This window comes from Chiloscyllium punctatum, chromosome 3 (genome assembly GCF_047496795.1).
Source record: "Chiloscyllium punctatum isolate Juve2018m chromosome 3, sChiPun1.3, whole genome shotgun sequence".
NCBI lineage: Eukaryota > Metazoa > Chordata > Chondrichthyes > Orectolobiformes > Hemiscylliidae > Chiloscyllium > Chiloscyllium punctatum.
This window is the reverse complement of record NC_092741.1, coordinates 147,077,504-147,101,769: the sequence shown is the minus strand read 5'-3', so window position 1 is coordinate 147,101,769 and position 24,266 is coordinate 147,077,504. Positions and strand designations below refer to the sequence as shown.

Genomic DNA, 24,266 nt, shown 5'->3' with positions numbered 1-24,266 from the left:
ATCCATCTGTAACTCTGCTGTGTAAAGGAAAAATTATTTTCTGCACTGCTGGCTGCAGTGTGGATGTTTCAGTTTTGTTAAAGCATCCAGCCAAAACTACTACTCCCCTGACCTAATTGGCTATTTAGGATGTAAAGTGTCTATTCCCACGGGTAAATTACGACAGTGGCCAGTACAGTTATGACTAAAGCATTGTATTTTTGCTTAAACTAGTATTTTGGTTAAATGATTCAAGTCTGGACAGAACTCTGGATTTTATGTGAAAAATTTGAAATAATGATTCAAAATAAGAGAACCAAAAACATATATTCTGTTTAATGGAGTTTATTTTATGTGGGATTACAAACTTGTCAAAAAGATCCTTTTTTAGAAAGTAGAATGATGCAGCACAGGGGAAAGCCATTTGGCCCATTCTGTCTGCCTGTTCAATGGTAGTGCTATTCATTTAATCCACTGCTGCTTGTTTCCTGAATCACTGTGAATAATGAGGAGCTTGGTCCTGTCAAATATTTATTTATAGTTATCTGATTTCCTTTTGAATCTACTTTTATATAAATTCCTGCATTTAAAAAAGCCGAGGATTCTATTTATTTTTGTACCCCTCTCTCTCTAATCTCTGTTACTGCTCTCAAAATAGCAGATATTCTGTATGACCTCTCCAAACACTTTCTATCAAAATGTACGATGATACATACCTGATCAATTAATTTTATTTGCCATATGTCTGCCCATTTTGCTAGTCTGTGTCAAGCATAGGATTCTGGATGATCCAAGATGGAGGATGGGAAAAAAATTTGAGGTATTTTAGGTGTTGGAGGTGATTTCCTCGAATTGAAGGTGCAGAAATTACCGTTCTGTATGCTGTTGCATTATTTTGATACTTTTCAGAAAGGAAAAATAAAAACAACAGCACTTTTTTAAAAGGGAGAACACAATCAGATAAAAGCAGCACATGGTCAGTGAAGGACACCGCAGCGAATCTGTGAAATTACTGTCTTCGGTATTTTAATTTATGTATCTCTGGACATCCTGAGTGCGTCTAGAAAAAGTTAAACGGTGAAGTTCAAAACTGATCTTGGAGGAACCTGTGTGCGAGAATTCGCAGCGCAGGAACAGAATGCACAGTTTTTATAAGTGTAGCCTTCCTGTAAACCTACAATAGTGTGTAGAGTGGGATTTTTCTTGATTATGTTTTGATTGTCTATTGATTAAATTTTAAAAAAATATTACCCATAAGTATTCAGTTAGCCTGGAGCAATTTTTTTTTAAAAGAACAATAAGAGGTGCCATTTTCTGGGTCTGTAGATTTGTGAAGGAGCAAGATGGCCTTCAGTAGAATGATATGCTCTTACTGTTGGATGTGAGAGTTTAGGGAGAGTTTTCATGTTACTGAGGATTATGTCTGCAGGAAATGTCTTTTGTGAATTCTATCAAACTGAATGGATTGGTTGGAGCGACAGTTGGAGACAATGAGGAATTTATAAGAGGTGATGGTGTGATGGATGACGTTTATAGGAAGGGAGAAAAGCTGCAGATACAGTCACATAGATGGGTTAACTCCAGGAAAGGTAGGTAGCGCAGAAATCTGTGGTTATTCCCATTTCAAAAAAGTATGCTTTCTTGGAAAATGTAGAGGATGATGGACTCCTGGAAGAATGTTACATGAACAGCCAAGTTTCTGGTATTGAGACTGACTCTACTGCTATGAGGGGTACATCTGGTGCCAAGCAATCGATTTGTGATAGGGGGCTCTCAAGTCAGAGGCATAGACAGACGTTTCTGCGGCCAGCAGTGAAAAATCAGAATGGTGTGTTGCCTCCTTTGTGCCAGGATCAAGGATCTCTCGGAGGGTGCAGAATGTTCTTAAAGGGGAGGGGGACCAGCAGGAGGTCTTTGTACACAGCAGAGCCAATGACATAGGAAGGGAAAAGGGTGAGATTCTGAAGGGAAAATATAGAAAGTTAGGCAGGAATTAAAAAATGTCCTCTCGGATAGTAATATCTGGATTGCTCCTAGTGTTCCGAGCTTGTAAGGGTATGAAAAGGATAGAGCAGATGACTGTGGCTGAGGAGCTGGGGCGAGAGTTCACTTTTTTTTGATCATTTGGAATCTCTTCTGGGGTAGAAGTGACTTATACAAGAAGGATAGATTGCACGTGAATTGAAAGGGGACTAATACACTGGTAGGGAGACTTGCTGAAGCTGCTCTGGAAGACTTAAGGTGTGAGGTGGTGGCACCCAGGGAGGTTGTGAGGAAAGAGATAAATCTGAGACTGGTACAGTTGGGAAATGGAGCGAGTCAAACAGTCAGGGTAGGCGGGGACAAAGCAAAGAACAAGGTAGGACTGTTAAATTAAATTGCATTGATTGCAATGCAAGAGGCCTAACAGGGAAGGCAGATGAACTCTGGGCATGGTTAGGAACATGGGACGGGGATATCATAGCAATTACAGAAACATGGGTCCGGGATGGGCAGGACTGGCAGCTTAATGTTCCAGGATGCAAATGCTATAGGAAGGATAGAAAGAGGGGCAAGAGTTGAGGGGGGAGTGGCCTTTTTGATAAGGGATAGCATTACAGCTGTACTAAGGGAGGATATTCCTGGGAATACATCCAGGGAAATTATTTGAGTGGAACTGAAGTAAGAAAGGGATGATCACCTTACTGGGATTGTATTATAGGCCCCCAAAAGACAGCAGGAAATTGGGAAACCGGTTTGTAATGAGATTTCAGTTATCTGTAAGAATGATAGGGGGTAATGGTTGGGGGTTTCAAGTTTCCAAACATAGACTGGGACTGCCATAATGTTACAGGTTTAGATGGAGAGGAGTTTAAGTGTGTACAAAAAATGCTCTGATTCAGTATGTGGGTGTACCTACTAGAGAAGGTGCAAAACTTGACCTACTCTTGGAAAATAAGGCAAGGCAGGTGACTGAGGTGTCATTGAAGAGCACTTTGGGCCCAGCAACCATAATTCTATTAGTTTTAAAATAGTGATGGGAAGGATTGACCAGATTTAAAAGTTGAAGTTCTAAATTGGAGGAAGGCTAATTTTGACGATATTAGCCAAGAACTTTCAAAAGCTGCTTCGAGGCACATGTTCGCAGGTAAAGGGACAACTGGAAAATGGGAAGCCTTCAGAAATGAGATAATCAGAATCCAGAGACAGTATATTCCTGTTAGGGTGAAATGAAAGGCTGGTAGGTGTAGGGAATGCTGGATAATTCAAGAAATTGAGGGTTTGGTAAAGAAAAAGAAGGAAGCATATGTCAGGTACAAGTAGGAGAGATCGAGAAAATCCTCCGTATAAAGGCAGTAGTATACGAAGAGGGAAATCAGGAGGGCAAAAAGGGTATGTGAGATAGCTTTGGCAAATAGGGTTAAGGAGAGTCCAAAGGATTTGTATAAATACATGAAGGACAAAAGGGTAACCAAGGAGAGAATAGAGCCCCACAAAGAACAGCAAAGCAGCCTATGTGGAGCCGCAGGAGGTGGGGGAGATACTAAATGAGTATTTTGCATCAGTGATTACTGTGGAGAAGGACATGGAAGATATAAAATGTGGGGGAATAGATGGTGACATCTTGAAAAATCTCCATAATATGGAGGAGTAGGTGCTGGATGTCTTGAAATGCATACAAGTGGATAACTCCCCAGGACCTAATCTGGTGTACCCAAGAACTCGGTGGGAAGCTAGGGAAGTGATTGCTGTGCCCTTTGCTGAGATTTTTATCCTTGATCGTCACAGGTGAGGTGCAGGAAGACTGGAGGTTGGCTAACGTGGTACCACTATTTAAGCCAGGTGGTAAGGAAATGCTAGGGAACTATAAACCAGTGATCCTGATATCGGTGGTGGGCACATTGTTGGAGATAATCCTAAGGGACAGGATTTTACATGTATTTGGAAAGGCATGGCATGATTAGAAATAGTCAGCTTGGCTTTGTGCATGGGAAATCATGTCTCCTGAACTTGATTGAGTTTTTGTTTGAAGTAACAAAAAGGATTGAGGGCAGAGCAGTGGACATGATCTATGTGGACTTCAGTAAGGTGTTCAGCAGGTTAAAACTCATGGAATGTAGGGAGGACTAGCCATTTGGATGTGGAACTGGCTCAAAGGTAGGAGACAGGGTGGTGGTGGAGGGTTGCTTTTCAGACTGGAGGCCTGTGACCAGTGGAGTGCCACAAGGATCGATGCTGAGTCCACATTTCATATTAATGATTTGGATGTGAACATAAGAGGTATAGTTGATGTGTTTGCAAATGACACCAAAAGTGGACAGTGAAGAAGGTTACCTCCGTATAACAGGAACTTGATCAGATGGGCCAGTGGGCTGAGTGGCAGCAAATGGAGTTTACTTCTGATAAATACAAGATGCTGCATTTTGGAAAAGAAAATCAGAGCACTTAATAATAAGGTCCTGCAGATTGTTGTTGAACAAAGAGACCTTGGAGTGCAGATTCATAGTTCTTTGAAAGTGGAGTTGCAGGTCAGTAGGATAGTGAGGAAGGCTTTCGACCAATAAAGGACAGCATACTAGAATATGGAGTATAGGAGTTGGGAGGTCATGTTGTGGATGTACAGGATGTAGGTTCAGTCACTTTTTTGGAATATTGCGAGCAGTTCTGGTCTCTTTCTTTACAGGAAGGATGTTATGAAACTTTGAAAGGGTTCAGAAAAGATTTACAAGGATGTTGCCAAAGTTGGAGGGTTTGAACTATAAGGAAAGGCTGAATAGGCTGGGGCTGTTTTCCCTGGAGGTTTGATGCTGAGGTTTATAAAATGATGAGGGTCATAGGTAGGGCAAGCAGACAAAGTCTGTCTTTTCCCTGGGGTTGGCCATTACAAATTAGAGGGTATAGAATTGGTGTGAGAAGGGAATGATATAAGAGGGACCAAAGGGGCAACCATTTCACACAGAAGGTGATGCATGTATGGAATGAGCTGCCAGAGAAAGTGGTGGAGTCTGGTACAATTGCAGTATTTAAAAGTCATCTGAATGGGTATATGAATAGGAAGGGTTTAGAGGGATCTGTGCCAAGTGCTGGCAAACTGGACTAGATTAGGTTAGGATATCTGTTCGGCATGGATGAGTTGGACTGAAGGGTCTGTGTCCGTGCCGTACATCTCTATGGCTCTATGACTCCACAGACAAGCATAGAATCATACAATACAGAAGAGGCCCTTCAGCCCATTAAGAATGTACTGTCAAAACTATTCTCAATCTGCCTTAGTTCCATCTGGCAGCACATGACCCAAAGCTCAGAGTTTGACATGAGTTTTATATTAACTAAGTGCTTGAATGTCCATGCTGTGATTTTTCTGCACTAATTGCTTTTCCTTGCAATTATATTTTCAATTAGTATCATTTCTGTTCCAGTTTATTTCTTCTTAAACTGCAGAGTCTTCATAACTGGTATTAAGTCAAGTTTGTTTAGATGCTTTCATGAGGGATTAAGTAATTGTCTAAGAAACTGCATTTTTAAATGAAAAATGCTTGTCAGGTCAGGCGATAAATATGGAGAGCACAGGTAACAGTATTTCAGATGTAGCCCCTTTGTCAGAATTTTAAAAAAGAATAACAATTTTTAAAAAGAAACAGAATACAAGCAATAGGAGAGGTAACCCACACAAACATAAATGCCAAGAAAATAAATTCAATGTCTTGTAAAAAGCTTTCGTAGACACAGGAAATACTTGGCACAAATGATATCAACTTGGGAAAATAGAAGGCATAATGACAAATCCAAAACATGAATACCATTTGAATACCTGAACAATGTGATTAATGAGGCTCATCACAATCTAGCACAGATTCAGGATGGATTTACAAAAGAGAAATTATGCTTGACAAATCTTCTGGAATTTTTTGAGATTTAACAAGTAGAAATGAGGAGGAGCCAGTGGATGTGGTTTTCCTGAACTAACAGAAGACTTTTAATTGGGTCCCCTATGAGATGAGCTTGTAAAAATAAAGCTCATGGAATTGGGAACAGTGTACTGACATAGAAAGGGAAATGGTTGACAGACAGATAGCAAAGAGTAGGAATGATTTTTTTTCCCAACTGGCAGGTATTGACTCAGGTGCAGAAGGGATCATTACTTGGACCCCAGCTATTCACAATATATCTTATGGAGATACATTTTAGCTCCCTTGTCTAAATCAATATTTTCAGACAACACAAAGCTGGATGGGAAGGTAAGATGTGAGGATGATGCAGAGACACTTCAGTGTGATTTGGACAAGTTAACTGATTGCACATTCATGGCAGATGAAGAATAATGTAGATATATTTGAGATTATCCACACTGGTAGCAAAAACACTAAGGCAGGTTATTTTCTGAATGTAGATTGGAAAAGGGAAAGGTTCAAGACCTTGGTGTTCTTGCATACCAGTTGCTGAAAGAAAGATGCAGGTGCAGTGAGAGGTGAATAAAGCAAATGGTATTTTGGCTTTCATAGAAGATTAGAGCACAGCAACAAGGATAGTTTGCTACAATAACAGCATCTGGAGTATCTTGTTAAGTTTTGATCATCTTTCCTAAGGAAGGATGTTCTTGTTAGGGAGGGCATACAGTAAAAGTTTATTGAACTAATTCCTGGGATGGCAGGACTAATGAACGACGAGAGACTGGATCATTTGGGGTTCTGTTCACCAAAGTTTAGAGGAATGAGAGGGATCTCCATAGTAACCTATAAAATTCTAACAGAACTAAACAGAGTAAATGCTGAAACCAAATCTCAGCAGGTCTGGCAGCATCTTTAAGGAGAGAAAAGAGCTGACGTTTCGAGTCTAACTGACCCTTTGTCAAAGTTGGAAGAATATTCCCGATGACTGGGGAGTTCAGAACCAGCAGTCACAGTTCAAAGATAAGGTAGGTCATTTAGGACTGAGGTGAGAAGAAATTTCTTCACCCAGAGAACAGTGGCCTGTGGAATTCTCTGCTACAGAATGCAGTTGTGGTGAAGACATTGAATGTTTTCAAGAAGGAGTTAAGTATAGTTCTTAGGGCTAAAGGGAAATAAGGATATGGGGCGAAGGTGCGAATAGGGGTGTTGAGTTGGATGATCAACCAATGATCATATTGAAAAGCCGAGCATAATTGAAAAGGCTGAATGATATTTCAATTATCAGTGTAGCTTTCTTGTGGTAGATATCATCTTGATAACCATCACTACTGCCCTGCCATCTCCCACCCACTGCCATGGTAAAGAGTTCATAGTTATGAGATTTTTACATCTTGAATTTAATCTAGGAACAAGGTCATATATATTACAAATATTGCAGTATTTTCTTGTTTTAAGCAACTACCTGCATTGTTGGTTTAGAGATTTCGGCTCCCTCGATGGTGAGAATCGAAAATTATTAGGCGAGTTAGCCCCATTGCAAACTTGGCACCTTCTCGCCACCAATCAAGTGCTGGGTGTGAAAGTACACTTCAGACTCTTTAGATGTCCCTGTAATTAAGGCTCTTAAGTGGTCAATTAACAGCCACGCAAGGGTCTCAACTGCCATTGTCCTGATGATCTGCCTCCCTAGCAGATGAGAAAAGTGGTTGGTTTCCCAATAAGTTCCTGTCTGTTGTTTTGGTGGACCTTTTTATTTGCTTCAAATATGGGACAGTTGGAAACACACATGGGGAGTATGGGCCAAGGGGGTAGCCTTTTGGAACCACCTACCTGCCCTTGCCTTTGCTTTGTTAAACCTCTTTCTCTACCTGTGAGAAGCTTGCCTCTCACCATTGTATCTGTTAAAGGCTTAGTCTTGGGTGATAGTCTTTAAGACCCAGAGACTTGATTTTAATTGGCTAGTAACAACAGGTGAGATGAGGCTTTATTGTTGAAGCTTGCAATATTACTGTTCCCTCAATATTAATAGGTCAAAATCCTGGAACTCCCTAGTGCGTGGGTCTATACCAAATGGCTTGCAATGGTTCAAGAAGGCACCCACAACCATCTTAAGGATAACTAGTGATAGGCAATAAATACTGGTGCAGCCAGCAATGTCCACATCCTATGAATTTACTCTCATCCCATAATGAATAAATATTAAAAATAATCATGAAAGGAGGTTCAAATCCAACTTATCCATCCAGGATGGTTGGCCAATCATTCCTTATGAATGCAAGTCATGTTCCAGCAGATGAGTTTGATGAGGAGGGTGGGGGTATCCATAGTCGCCATCTACACTTATTCTTCAGAAGCTTTAGGTAATGAGCGTGAGGCTGGTAGGTTGAAGCTAGAGTCATTCACCACCACCTTTTGGGGATCTTCAGCTGCTGGCTCTCATTAGTGGCTGCAGCAGTCACTTAAGAACCCATCTTTGCTAGGCTTGGTGACAATGTTGTAATTGACTTTTTTTCAATGCCGTTGTCTTATGGTCAGCAAGATCGCAAGAATGTTCCAAGTGCTATTCCATCTCCAGTAAGAGAGCAGTTAATCTCTGGGAACGTAAGAAAGAGTGCAACGTATCAGTGATTGTACTTGTGATTCTTCACATCAGTTACAATGTAACAAAATGATATGCCCTCGCACAGTGTAGAATAGAGGCTTCACCTCTGTAAGGATTCCATTGTCATGTCATTGATAAGGAACTCTGAGCTATGTAATCTCATGTAAATGAATGTTGTCGAACCAAAGCCCTAGTGCTGCATTGGGTGAGTTAAATGCAGACATTATAGCACTTTGTTTTCTTTTTAAAAACAAAACAGCTGCCTTCAAATATTGCAGATGATGTGATTGCATAATTACAGTTGTGTGGAATATGAACCCTTCAGCATTGCATTCCTCTGTCAGGTATAAAAATTGATCCAGAAATGGCAAAATCAGGTGAGACTTTAAATTTGCATTTGCAGAGCTTCACCTGTCTACCATTACATTGGACAATTGACGCAAAGTATATCATGGTCATTTTTGATGTGGAGGTGCTGGTGTTGGTCTGGGGTGGACAAAGTTGAAATGGTCATTTTTTATTTGAGGCTTTAGTGATTTAAGTACAATCACAATATCTCTAACATAGAAACAATGTTATTTCTCTTATCAGCTTCTGTTCTAATACAAGCTGCTGGAAAAGGGGGCCTGAATGGATTAGTGGTAAATGAACAAACAGTAAACCAAAATGACAGTAATATTACTTACCATGTATTATAAATGCAAATGCTTTAGAGTATGTTCAAAGACTGATGTACACAGGAGCTGAGATAATTCAAATGTGACAAACTGGTTTGAGTTGATTCACATTCCTTTGGAATAATGGGCTACATTGAGACTTTGATTTGTTATCATTTGACAAAAGTGCAATTCAAGCATTTTATCACTTACTAAATACATGTCTTCTTTGATAGATACCTGTATAATGCATCAGCATCTGGTTTTGTGCTAATGGGGAAAGGGAATAATGGGGGTATGTGGAGATAGAAGCCAGTCACTGGTTCATGGGGGAGTGGACAGAAGCAGCGGGAGGTTGAAGAGTGGGCACCCATGGATTTGGCAGCATTTGGGATGGGGAAAGAAGAAAACGGGTATATAAGATAATGAGAGGCATAGATAGAGTCGATAGCCAGAGTCTATTCCCCAGGGCAGAAATGACTAACACGAGGGGTCATAGTTTTAAGCTGGTTGGAGAAAAGTATAGAGGGGATGTCAGAGGCGGGTTCGTTACAGAGTTGAGAGCATGGAATGCGTTGCTAGCAGCAATTGTGGAAGCAAGGTCATTGGGGACATTTAAGAGACTGCTGGACATGCATATGGTCACAGAAATTTGAGGGTGCGTCCATGAGGATCAATGGTTGGCATAACATCATGGGCTGAAGGGCCTGTTCTCTGCTGTACTGTACTATGTTCTAATGATTGAGAATTGACTTAGGGTGGTATTTGCCTCAGTTGGATTGTGTATAAGACATTTATCCATGCAATTTTCCATCTTATCAGTGTTGTAGCTGTACTGGAACAGTTTTGCTTGTACAAGGCAAGCTTTTGGAGTACCTATCTTGAGTAGTATTGCTAGAATTTCATTAGATCCCATAGTCCTTTCAGTATCCAGTGATCCCAGCATTTCCTTGATATCACGTAGAGTAAACTGAACTAGCTGAAGACTTCCATCTGTGTTGGTGACCTGTGGAGGAGACTGAGATGGAAAATCCACTCTGCTCTTCTGGCTAAAGATTGTTGCAAATGCTTCAGCCATCCCTTTTACACTGTACTGGGCTCTCCTATCATAGTGGATGGGGATCTTTATGGGGCCTACTCTAGGAAGTTGTTTAGTTGTCCACCACCGTATGATACTAAATGTGGCAGGACTGCAGAGTTTAGATCTGATCTGTTGACTGTGGAATTACTTAGCCTGTCTATCACTTGCTTATGCTGATTGTATGAATAATCTTGTTTTGTATTTTCACCAGGTTAACATCTCAGTTTTAGGTATGCCTGTTGTTGCTTCTGCATGCCCTCCTATGCTCTATTGAACCAGGGTTGATCCCCTGGCTCAAATTAGACTAGTGGGTTTGGTGGACCACAAGGTTGCATATTGTGTTGGGAGTACAATTTCTGGATCTGTTTGAAGTCAATCACATTTAACAGGATAATAGTGTCACACAACACAATGAAGAGTATTCTTAATACAAAGAGATGACTTCATCTGCTCAAGAACCTTGTAAAGGTCACTGCTTCCCATACTGTCGTGAGACAAAACAAACTGCAGATGCTGGAATCCAAAGTAGACAGGCATGAGGCTGGAAGGGCTCAGCAAACCAGACAGTATTAGAAGGTGCAGAAGTTGATGTTTCAAGTTTAACCATTCTTCAGGACTCTGGGAGCTGCAGATAGAGGGAGAAGTGGGGGCAGGATGGTGAAGTGGGGATAGGTGAAGACAGGTAGAATGTATGACCTGGTTGGTCAATGGGAGGAATAAATCTGGTAGATGGCAGAGAGCAATGGAAGGGAGGGGCTGGGAAGGGATTCGGGGGAATGGGAGGGAGGTTATTTGAAATTGGAGAACTCCATGTTGAGTCCTCCGGGCTGTAGGGTGCCCAGGCGGAAGATAAGGTGTTGTTCCTCCAATAGGAGCTGTGGTTCGTTTTGGCAATGGAGGAGGCCAAGGATGATCATGTTGGAAAGGGAGCGATTGGGGAGAATTGAAATGGCTGGCGACTGAAGTCTGTCGGCCCATGCGGACCTGGCTGTGATGCTCAGTTTACTTTCGGTCTCCCCGATGTCGAGAAGACCACATCCCATACGGTCATGAGCAGACGAATCTGCCTGCTGCAAATAGTTGAATTTGCTTGCTGGTTCCCTCACCATCTGCTGTAGACCCAGTCTAGCAACTATGTCTTTTAGGATTTGTCCAGCTCCACCAGTAGTGGTGCTGCCAAGTCACTCTTGGTGATGAACAATGAAGTCTCCCACCTAGAATGCATTCTACACCCTTTATCGCCCTCCATGTTTCCAAGTGATGTTGAACTATGCTACTGCCTCCCCCTAGTCAAGTAGTCAAAGTCCAACATATTTACAGTCAGCATTGAGTTGTGGAGAGGTTTGCACCCCCCCCCCTCCCTCCACTGCTAATGACAGATGTGTCAAATGAAGTAGTCTTTGTGATCTCAGCCTTTTCGTAACCAGGAATGCACATGACATCAGCATTGGAAATAGAGCTCACTATTGACTGGCACAAGCTCAGTTTGTTAACTGAAAGAATTCACAAACAATCAATGCTAGAGTTGTTTTGGAGATCTGTCAAACAATGATGTTAGTGTCATAGGTCATGCATCATTTATATATGACCAGTTTAATTTATTTAATTAGATTTTCATGTTGGTTCAAAACCTGAACACAGTCTAGTACTTCAAGGTATTTTCATCAACTCGATTGCCGACCTTGAATTTTAAAGGAAATATTTGTCTTAATTAGGTTACCTTTCTCCTTAGAAAATATTTCTGCTTACTTTCAACCAAAATTGTTATAAAATGCAAAAATGTCTCAATAAACAGTTTGTTGTATTTAATTAAGATTTATTGGTGTTGATTTAAATCTGAAATAGTTGAATTAAAAAAAAGTATAGATTTCTGATTCAAAATTGATGAGGCTGATTATTAGAAATTGAAACTTCAGTGTTTTTCTGATGTGATGATGCTGAATAATCTTAAGAACATATTCTTAAATCTTATTTTAATCCGTGAAATGGCTGTTGGCATTTAACTGACAGCTTATTGGGAATTGAAAACAAAAAATGTTGGAAATCACAGCAGGTCAGACAGCGTCTATGGAGAGAGAGCAAACTAACACTTCAAGTCTAGATGACACGTCATCAGAGCTGACGTGAAGTGTGGAGGGCGCAGCATTTATGCAATAGTCTGGGTGGAGTGCTTGGGCAGAACTTAGGGCAAGACCTACACAGTTAATGGTTTGTTAGTGGGTTGTGTTGTTGCACAGAGATACCTAGGGTTTCAGATACATAGTTCCTTGAAAGTTGCTTACAGGTAGACAGCGTAGTGAAGGAGGCATTTGGCACACTTGTCTTCATTGGTCAGATCATGGAGTCTGGTAGCCCTGCTACTTGAAAGCTATTAAATTGGAAAGGATGCAGAAAAAAATTACAAGAATGTTGCTGGGACTGGCGGATTTGAGTTATAAGGAGAGGTTGGACAGACTGCGGCTCTTTTCCTAGGAGTGTAGGAGGTTGAGCGATGGCCTTGTAGTCGTTTATAAAATCGTGTTGGGCATAGATAAGGTGAATAGCAAAGGTCTTTTGGAGTTCAAAACTAGGGGACACCATTTTAAGGTGAGAGGAGAACGATTCAAATGTGATCGGAGGGGCAACTTTTTCAGAGGGTGGTTTGTATGTGAAATGAACTGCCAGAGGAAGTGCGAGATGTAAGTACAGTTACAACATTTAAAACCCAATGGGAGAGGTACATAAATAGTCATTAGAGATGTACAACATAGAAACAGACTCTTTGCTCCAACCTGTCCATGCCGACCAGATATCCCAACCCAATCTAGTCCCACCTGCCAGCACCCGGCCCATATCCTTCCAAACCCTTCCTATTCATATGCCCATCCAAATGCCTCTTAAATGTTGCAATTGTACCAGCCTCCACCACCTCCTCTGGCAGCTCATTCCATACATGTACCACTCTGTGAAAATGTTGCCCCTTAGGTCTCTCTTTTTTTTTATATATCTTTCCCCTCTCACCCTAAACCTATACCCTCTAGTTCTGGACTCTCCGACCCCAGGGAAAAGACTTTGCCTATTTATCCTATCCATGCCTCTCATAATTTTGTCAACCTCTATAAGGTCACCCCTCAGCCTCCGCTCCAGGGAAAACAGCCCCAGCCTGTTCAGCATCTCCCTATAGCTCAAATCCTTCTCCCTGGCAACATCCTTACAATTCTTTTCTGAACCCTTTCAAGTTTCACAACATCTTTCCGATAGGAAGGAGACCAGAATTGCAAGCAATATTCCAACAGTGGTCTAACCAATGTCCTGTACAGCCACAACATGACCTCCCAATTCTTGTACTCAATACTCTGACCAATAAAGGAAAGCATACCAAACGCCGCCTTCACTATCCAATCTACCTGCGACTCCACTTTCAAGGAGCTATGAACCTGCACTCCAAGGTCTCTTTCTTCAGCAACACTCCCTAGGACCTTACCATTAAGTGTATAAGTCTTGCTAAGATTTGCTTTCCCAAAATGCAGCACCTCGCATTTATATGAATTAAACTCCATCTGCCACTTCTCAGCCTATTGGCCCATCTGGTCCAGATCCTGTTGTAATCTGAGGTAACTCTCTTCGCTGTCCACTACACCTCCAATTTTGGTGTCATTTGCAAACTTACTAACTGCACCTCTTATGCTCGCATCCAAATCATTTATGTAAATGACAAAATAGAGGACCCAGCACCGATCCTTGTGGCACTCCGCTGGTCACAGGCCTCCAGTCTGAAAAACAACCCTCCACCACCTCCCTCTGTCTTCTACCTTTTGAGCCAGTTCTATATCCAAGTGGCTAGTTCTCCCTGTATTCCATGAGATCTAACCTTGCTAATCAGTCTCCCATGGGGAACCTTGTTGAACGCCTTACTAAAGTCCATATAGATCACATCTACTGTTCTGCCCTCATCAAGCTTCTCTGTTACTTCAAAAAGCTCAATCAAGTTTGTGAGACGTGATTTACCACGCACAAAGCCATGTTGACTATCCCTTATCAGTCCTTATCTTTCCAAATACATGTACATCCTGTCCCTCAGGATTCCCTCCAACAACTTGCCCACCACTGAGTTCGGCCCACTGGTCTATAGTTCCCTGGCTTGTCTTTACCGCCCTTCTTAAACAGTGACACCACGTTTGTCAACCTCCAGTCTTCTGGCACCTCACCTGTGACTATCGATGATACAAATATCTCAGTAAGAGGCCCAGCAATCACTTCACTAACTTCGCACAGAGTTCTCTGGTACACCTGATCAGGTCCTGGGGATTTATCCACCTTTACCTGTTTTAAGACATCCAGCACTTCCTCCTCTGTAATCTGGACATTTTGCAAGATGTCGCCATCTGTTTCCCTACAGTCTATATCTTCCATGTCCTTTTCCACAGTAAATACTGATGCAAAATATTCATTTAGTATCTACTGAAGAGTCTGTTTGCATGTTGTATGATTCTAAGTGGTTGAATGCAGCACAAGTCATATTGTACAAGTGCTGTATGAAGATTTGTCTTCCCACTCCCATATCATCCTTGAAGAACCCCTCATTGTTCACAAGTAGAGACCGCATGCTCAGACAAAAAGTCTGGCCACTCCAGATATGGCCACAGACATTTTTCATTTCCAGCGTGCATTTACAAGTTGCATGAGTATTGGAAGGCAATTCAGATCACACTTGACACAGTGAGCTGCAGGTTCAGCATGGTAATCGAAGCCTCACCCAAAAGCATCCATGTTTCTTTCTTCCTTGCAGAGCCTTTATCCATTCTTATCCCCAAGTTTTGACTTAGTGTAATATTAAGTTCAAGTCCTGAGGTCCTGGCCCTACAGTTTAGTTGTGCTACACTGGTCCCCCTAATGAGTTCAGAGCCAACTGGTAGATTGTTGGTAAAGATGATGTTTGGTATGCTTCTCAGGATGATCAGTGCATTGAGTATAGGAGTCATGTTGCAGCTGTACAGGACATTGGTTGGAATACTTTTGGAATACTGCATGCAGTTCTGTTCTCTCTGCTGTAGGAAAGATGTCAAATGTGAAAGGGTTCAGAAAAGATTTATATGGATATTGGTAGGGTTGGGGGTTTGAGCTATCTGAGTAGGCTGGGGCCACTTTCTCTGGCGCATCGGAAGCTGAGAGGTGAATATATGGAGGTTTATAAAATCTTGAGGGGCATGGATAGTGTGAATAGCCAAAGTGTTTTCCCCAGGCTAGGGAGGTCCAAAACCAGAGGACCTAAGATTAAGGTGAGAGTGGAAAAATTTAAGAGACCTATGTGCCAACTTTTTGACTTCCTTGTGGATAAATATGCAATGAAAAGAATTAAAAGACCACAATGAAAATGGAATAAATGGACAAGGATGGAGCCTGTTCTCATAATTCCAAATGTACTTCACTGAAAATGGTTTATGGGTTCTGTTTTACTTTTCTACTATGTCTCCTTTTCCTGTTTTCAAATCTTTTTATTACAAGATATTTTGTGCTTCCTGTGGCATAGCTTATCACCAAAACATCTCAGTTGGTTTTAAAAGCGAAGGACTGATTTCATTGTTAGCGAAGGTGGAGTGCAGGGGTCTCCAATTAACACACATCTAACTTACGAACACTCATACTTATGAAAGCAATCCAATGCTGAAGTGTAATTTTAAAGATGAAATATTAACATTTCCTGCACTTGACAAATGGCTACTTTATATTGTCCTGCACTGTTTTGCCACTTGCATACAAATCCGCTGATGAGCAGACTCAAAAACAGAACTCGTTTGCAACCCAGGAATGCCCATTGATATTTTTCCACTGCAATGATATGTCCTAAGACATTAGAACAGAAATATTAGCTGTATATCACAATTTTCAAGCCAAAGTTTTGTGTGTAAAATAATGACCACGTCTTAAAAGACTACATTGCACAAGATTACATTTCTGATATGCACACAATGCATCGACATTGCAAACAGTGTGAAAAATTGCCAGTTAGAATTAGCTTTATGCTGTAGGCTATTACTCATTAGAACTTTGGTCAATAGCTCAAAACATCTCACTTGTGGTCAGTTAATAAGAAGACTTTCATTCAGTTTCTTGAGTGGTTTTGAATCAAGCTTGCAGAAGTGAAAAAAAAGTTCATTCCTTCCACCACCCAGTCCCAAGTGCTAATGCCCTTTTTTACTCTGAACCTTTAGGTAATTGAACCTTAATTTTCCTTTTTTACACTTTGCACTTGAACAGTGCATGTGCATTAGGAAAATGGAATTTGTGCATAAGTTCCACCTCTTATCTCCACGTACTGAAGGGTACAACTACTTTTGTATTTGTTCATATGAGAAATAAAAATGAGTTTCAGTGGAGGTAGGATGGGTTGATTTTTGAAATGCTGTGGGAACGTGTTTGCTTATGATATTTTATTCAAACTACCAGGTAGGGAGCTAAAGAACTTCGGCATGTCTATAAAGACACTTACAAATTTTTATACATGCACCATTGAAAGCATCCTATCTGGATGCATCACAGCATGGTATGGCAACTGATCTTCCCGAGACCGAAAGAACCTACAGCGTTGTGAACACATCCCAGTCCATCACGCAGACCAGCTTCCCATCTATTGACTTCATCTATTCCTCCCTCTGCATCGGGAGAGCAACTAACGTAATCAAAAAATCCCTCCCACCCGGTTATACTCTCTTCCACCCTCTTGTCAGGCAGAAGATGTAAACAAACTGATTCAAGAGCTGCTTCTTCCCCATTGTTACAGGACTTTTGAATGGAACTCTGATAATATTGATCTCTCCCTGCACTTTCTCGATAGTTTGAACATTGAAAACACAGAAATACGTCTCTGAAAAATCATGTCATTTATAGATGAATATTACCAATGGTGCTGTTGATGTCAAAAACAGTGCAGTATGTATATTGTCAAACTTCTGGTGGTTGATTCTCCATTTTTTTTTTGCTGACTGTTGAATAATCAAAAGCTTGACCTAAAGATTGGAATTCCCTGTAGCAACTTCATTTAGTCTCATCTGTGAAAACTATAGTGTTTGCAGTTGGAGATTGTAAGTTCTTTGTTAACAAAGACATATGAGCTGTGATGCTTCATCTGGTTAATTTTTGTTCGTTAATAGTCATGGCATGGTCAGAAATAAAACGTGCATATGTCGTAAAAATCTCGTAAAGAATTTGAAGATGTTCTACAAATTGGTGATTCATTTGTCTTGGATTTATTTACTGCTTAGAATTGTGACAAGCATTCATCTTACAGCCGAGTTAGTTGTTCTAGGCCTGACACTGAGAGTCACTGTTTTTGATTTAATTTTGCTCACTTGAAATGTAGATTGGGCAAAGGGGTGCCGAGGTCAGCTTTTCCAATTTGTGACACACCAAGTTCCTGGCTATTGAAATAAATGTCTGGAAAGCGAGGGTACCATAAGTTTTCATGTAATTTAGTTTCTCAGTGTAGTGAAGGGCAGAAGCTGCATTATGTTGTTGTCGTCATCAATGTGCATTTTTGAGGTGGTACTTAGCAGTCATGTGTTTGATTTGTGTTTTGAAGTGGATTAAAATGATCAAAATAACAATATAGAGCTGCATGAATTAAAGCACAAGACAATATTTTACAAGAATATTCCTTGCAAAGAAGTGGCTAAATGGTGCCTTTTGAGGCAAAAAGTGCTTAGACGGATAATAAACTTTTTCTGAATTAGGAATTTTGGCATGATGTTGGCACCATTTTTAATTCTACACTGAAGATCTTCTCTTGTGATAATGCATTTTAAACTCAACCTTTGCATTTTATGACTGTTATAAAGCACTCCACAGTTCTGCTATTTATGTAATGTGGATGACTGTTCACACTAAAGTTGGTAATGTTTCAGGATCTTTGAATGACATCATCAGTGAATCACAACGTAAAGGATTGTGCTGTTGCCTTATGTTAAAAATGAATACAGCATTGCGAGGGAACTATGAAATTGAACCAAAATTGTGTAGCTGAGGTCAAACAGAGCTCTCATTTACATAGTTATGTAGGAGGTATAATGAAATGCTGAATTATATGAGAAAATGATACAAAGAACGAATGATTGAATATGCAAACAAGTGTTTCACATCCATAAGTTGCTGCATATAGAGTATCCTCAATAGATCTATTGATGATAAAATCTATTATAGCAAATATTGGCTAAGAAAACCTTAAGCATTCAAATAGAAAGACTATTCCGCATCCCCACACCCTTTTCAATGCCCACACATGCAGTATATTTTCCTCTAGCAGGTTGTCATAGAAACTCACATTTCATCAGGCACTTAAGCATGAATTTAATAAGAAATAGTCCTTTAGCTGTTTCTGTGCTTGGGAGCTATACTGTGGGTGGTTAGGGATGGCTGGTGGATAGATGTGAGCACAAGTGCATATATTTTAATAAGGAGGAATTGAACAACCATTATAATCTTCACCTGCCCTCTTTGATCATTTAAGGTTTAAAGAAAACTGCTTCAATTTTTAAAATTATCTATAGGCAGAAGTCAATAATTTATTCATTGTGTTTCTTTTAAACAGCTTGTTGTGACAAAATATACATGTTCTTTAAATATCAAGGTGAGAAGTGAAGTCATTCTAAGTTAGAATGTGTGTGCTGCGTTTTGGCACTGCAGACTCCAGAAGGAAAACACATGGGGAGGCGGTGAGGGCGGTGCATAGGTCGCATTGTGTTAGTTTTGCAATTTGCAATTCAAAGCCATTACATCAGGAAGACTTCTCGATTTTCCATCTTTCCCATCCACCCCTCCTTTACCCATAACCCCAAAGTCTAGAGTTAGGAAACCATGTTTGACTGTTTTAAATAGCTTTCATTGGGTCAAATCTTTCAACATCTGAACAGTTGGGGACTGAATGTATCACCATTAGTATGTCTTACTAATGTCTTACTTCCTCAGAGGACCCAGCTGTCTGAACTTCCAACAAGCAGTTACTCTGCTCACACTGACGTTGACAGTCAGAAATTTTAGATTGTCAGACAGGAAGCATTACAGATTAAAACCAAATCTAACTCTTGATTACCTATATAGTTGATGCCCCTTCCCAAAAACAAATCTAAGATTAGCTAATTTGACTAGTTCGAAGGACTGGGTTCCTAAAGGTTCAGCAGCAGCATCCTTTCAAAAGTGTATTCATTCCACATCTGCCTACCATGCATTTCATATTTGAGCAGATGCTTATCAATTGCTTGATCATGCAGGCAGCTGATGATTAATATGGAATGAAAAGCACATGTAAACTTCCTCCCTCTACTGTCCTCAGTTACCTGGGATACAGTACCAACAGTGATGATATACATATGTGAAGATTTCAGTGATTGCTACATAAATATCAGCTTTGACTGTTCTGCATTGAGCAGCATGACATTTTTGCACATTAGTGATGGCATCAATTTCCCAGATGTGTGTAAAGTTCTGGATGCAACACTAAAAACCATTTTACTCACGCAGTAGTTGTAACAATGTCGAGATCAATTTGGACAATAAAATACAAAGAGTTTCAGAATCTTACTCTGACCACTGCATTTTCTCCTTTTGGTCTGCTTTAATTGACAAACCCCACATGTCACACCCATTCCAAATATTATCAGCAGAGTTTTTTTTTGAGAGAAGTTTTAATTAAACATTGCACAATATCATATCACATGGATAGGTTGGAGCAGCAGTTAGAGGAAATGTAGAATTACAAACTTCAGGAAAGGTAGGAAGGATAGGCAGGTAGTACAGGTGTCTTCTGTGGCTATCCCCATTTCAAAAACGTATGCTGATTTGGAAAATATAGAGTGATGGACTCAGGATAAAGTAGCACGAACAGCCATTTTTTTTTGGTATCGTGACTGGCTCTAATGTATTGAGGGGTACTTTGGGTTCTAAGCGATCGATTGTGATAGGGGACTCTGTAATTAGAGGCACAGACAGATGTTTCTGTGGCCAGCAATGAAAAATCAGAATGGTGTGTTGCCTTCCTGGTGCCAGGATCATGGATTAGAATAAAAGACGAAATCCCTACCTTCGGGGTGAAGACATCTCCATACATCCATCAACCCCAACTCGCTGTTCAAGTCCACCAACTGCTTAGATTGCAGAGACATACCCGCAAGACCCCTAGGCATTCTGTCTACCTTGGGGTTAATAATTATGGTTAAAGTCACCCGTATAATTGTATGGCGCATCCAAAGGTCCATCAATCTAGAGAGCGCATCTGTTACAAATTTAAAGGGATATGCCAGGGGGCAGAATACATTCAGAATCCCATACTGCTACTCTTATGTTAAAGCTTTAAGTACAATGAACTGCCCGGACATTTCCTTTATTTGGCCTAGCATTTGAAATGGGAGGTTCTTCTGGATGAGAATAGCAACTCCTCTATTTTTCGAGTTAAAAGATTAAAAAAAACACCTGGCCACATCCTCCCTGTTGCACCTTCAAATGCTCCTTATCGGTTCAGTGTCTCTTGTAATAAGGCTACATCGACCTCTTTACTAAGGCTTGACAGTATCTATTTTTTTCTCTCTTGATTGGTGAGTGACTCCCCTTAATATTCCAGATGCACCATTTAGATGAATGGCTAGCCATGATCATCCGACACAGTCCGAGACCCTCTGGGAGGAAGAACCCTACTGATAGCGCGCGCCAAATGAGAACTATAAACAGTTCATAGTTTTGGAAGTTGCATTTTTAAACCTACTAAATCGAAATTACTAACAACCACTTTTACAGCATAACCTAAAATGTAACTGAAAGGAGGCTTTCCCCCTTGTCCATAGGGGGCACTCATACCACTCATTAATCCCAACATGACTTCTTCTAGCTGGAGCCATGCCCCACCCCAGACACTACCAAGTAAGAAAAACAAACACCAGTAGCTTATGAAAAGAAAGAAAAAAGTGGGTACCCAACCCGTCCCTTCCATTCTGTAACCCTAGGCACTCCTAGGGAAACCAAGATCACCCCCCATTAACCAGATAAACCAAGCAATTTCCACACAATAATTGTCCATTATAATTCAGGCCAATCAGTCTATTTTAAAGCATCCAAGTCCTTTGCCTTTTCCGGCGAATCACAGTGTTTCCGGGGCTGAAACACAGTGTTGATAGATATCTCACTGAATACTGAATATTCAGGTCCCTCAGCCGCATTTTTTACCTCCTCAAAAGCCTTCCTCTTGCGAATCATGACCGGAGAGAAGCCCTGAAAAAACACAATTCTTGATCCTTTATATACCATAGCCTGGGTATCCTTCGCCAGTGCTCGAGAGGCTTCTAGCGTCATTGGCTTGTCTCTATAATGCTAGTGTTGCACTGTGACCGGGCAGGGCTGCTGGTTTAGTCTGGGCCTGAGCATTGCGACCTGCTTGCGACATTGTGGGCCTGCTTGACCCGCATCTGGCCTACCTCAACCTCCAGCCTTAGAAACTGTGGGAGCCATTGCTTCAAAAAGTTGAAGTGGCTGCCTTCCTTCTGTTCGGGAAGCCCCAGCAACCGGATATTCTTCTGACAACCTTGATCTTCGAGGTTGTGGACCTGCTCCTCCAAGGCCTGAACCCAGCTCACTGAAGATTTGACAACGGTCTTGGAAGGTGCGGCCCGTTGCTCCGACCCCTGACATGCTGCCCAAGACTCAATCTCTAGGTCATACATCTGCAGTATGATCGACATCAATTCCCGCCTGGCCCAGGTCTCCTCCATCAACACATCAATCTTCTCTGAGTTTTATAAACTCCGAGATCAAGCTCTGCTCTGCAGGTGAGCCATCCAGAGCAGCTGTGGAGGCTGACACCGTGGGCACAGAGGAGATGTTGCTGTGGGGGAGGGGAGGGGTCCCTGCCTCTTGCGAGCTCCGTGGTCCTTTCCCTTTTGTCACTTCTAAACTGCACCGAACTGTTTAGAACTGGAGCAAAATAGGCTTGTTTTTAACAAATTACACAGTGAAGGGAGGCTGAGTGCCCCACTTTGTCTGGGTTCTGGGGCAGAGCTCAGCAAAAGCAGACCTACTGGATTGCCGCCATTTAGAATCCCCCTTCAGTTTTTTTTAAGCCTCTAGAGCATCTTCCAGTTGTGCCTTTGGTTGCTTCAACACCGAACTCTGGAATGCTCTTCCTTATGTTTTTCTATCTTGCTTTAAGAAGCTCAAAAACATCCTTTGTCATCAAACTTTTTTCCTCATCTGACATAATATCTCCTTCTCTGGCTAGTTGTCATACTTTGCTTTATATTGCTCCTGTGAGGTGCCATGTGATGTTTCATTATGTAAAAACTGATATATAAGTAAGTTGTTGCTGCATCAGTAAAACTTGCCTGGGCTTAGAATTGCCTGATTATTCTTCATGTTGAAATTGCCTACTTGCATTTTCTTCTCACACAACAAATACTCACTGGAGCTAACTGTGAATGTTGGTGATGCTAATATGTCAGTTTAAACATTCGCGTTCATGAGAAAATACGTAATAAAAACAAAACTTTAATTTTAAAATATGCAAAACTTTTTATATTTTTAACTGGTATTTTCAAGTTTTTTGTTTTGAAATATTCTTTTCAGAAGAGCAATAAGACTTTTTGTTTTTGCTTGTGTGTCTTGTGCAACAGGTGTGAAACTTTCTTTTGAGAGCGATTATTCAAAACACAGCAAGCCAGGAAGTGGTGCAACCAAGAACCATTCATGTTTTGAACTAAGGTATGCTACGTTCTAATTTACCGAGTCGTTAGACTGTCTAAAAAGGATGTATTCTGTCAATTTTATTTCAGGCTGTTGTGGTCTCGCATGCAATGCAGTATGACTACTACAACATGCAATGTCTGCATTCATTGGCTGAACCAATTATTGCTTAAATTTATTTCATTTTATTTTATTGCATGCAAGTTGTTTCATATTGGTTATGGAGCCAAAATCCAGTTTATTCACAGCATTTGAAAGCACTGACAGCATTCTGTTTATTTTTTGAAACCAAAACAGAAATTGCTGGTGAAACTCCGCTGTAATGGCAGTAGCTGTGAGAAGAAAGCAGAGTTAATATTTCGCGTCTGAAGATTCTTCATCAGAAATGAAATTTTTTTTTTCTTTATCACGTGTAACTCTGCCATGCTGCTTTGCTAAAATAACCTACAGAATGATAAACCATAACTTTCATATTCATAATCCTGGTGTTTTATGTATACCATGTTTGTAATGTTCTGTATTGTATTTGCATGCTGCTGCTGTCTTTGCAGGACAGACTGTATCTGCTTTAAATTGCAGACTGTTTCATGTTATTGAGATGTTTTCCAGTCTAACAGTTCCCTGCTGAGTTCTTCTTCCTTATAACTCTAGCCAATGTTATTTTTCTCACTCCTATTGCTTACAACACTACCCTACGTAACAAATATGGTTTAACTCATTCTACAAGTTCAGGCCACCTAGTTATAGTATACTGACACTTCCCACATTCCCCCGCCCACAGTTTTTTTTTATTCTGTACTGTTTGTGACAGCTAGAACTCTGCTCATATTTGATTTCTTCAATTTGTTCTCCATGAGAGCTGCATTATTGTTAAGACTGAATCAAACTGAAAGCGTAGATTCGATGCTTCCAATCTTTAACTTTTAAGCTAGCTAACTTAAGCAGGCAGTTCCCAATCACTGCTTTTTATGCATTGGGCAGATGGAATATAACATGGAAAACTGTGAGATTATGACCATTTTGGCAGGAAGAATAGAGGTGTGGAATATTATTTAAATAGAGAGAGAGAGAGACTGCAGACATCTGCAACAGAGGGATTTAGGATTCATTATGCATGAATCACAAAAAGCAAGTCTTCAGTGGTGATAATTTACTAACAGGCATGATTATCCACCTAGGAAGTTGTGTCAATGATCATGAGTTCTCTGGATCGTTGGATGGCTGCTGAGCTCAATCTGACTGCGAACTTGGCCTGTGTTTCCAGGAGGTGGAATTGGTCTAGAGATCACTGGCTTTCCTTTCTTCGGCTCCTTTCTAGATCTCCTCTTACCGACAGGTATTCTCAAAGAATTGTGTCCCTCAGACAAAAGGCTCCTTCATGT

The 24,266-nt window shown here is 40.8% G+C and overlaps 1 protein-coding gene across 9 annotated transcripts in view; it reads left to right on the top strand.

Annotated features, from left to right (window-relative positions):
- LOC140466330 (CYFIP-related Rac1 interactor A) overlaps window positions 1-24,266 on the top strand; it is a 214,683-nt gene that overhangs the window by 42,031 nt on the left and 148,386 nt on the right. For all 9 annotated transcript variants that reach the window (XM_072561973.1, XM_072561964.1, XM_072561968.1 and 6 more), the window contains one exon: window positions 22,815-22,902. The gene's annotated coding sequence lies outside the window, so the exon portion shown is untranslated. The remainder of the gene's footprint in view (window positions 1-22,814; window positions 22,903-24,266) is intronic.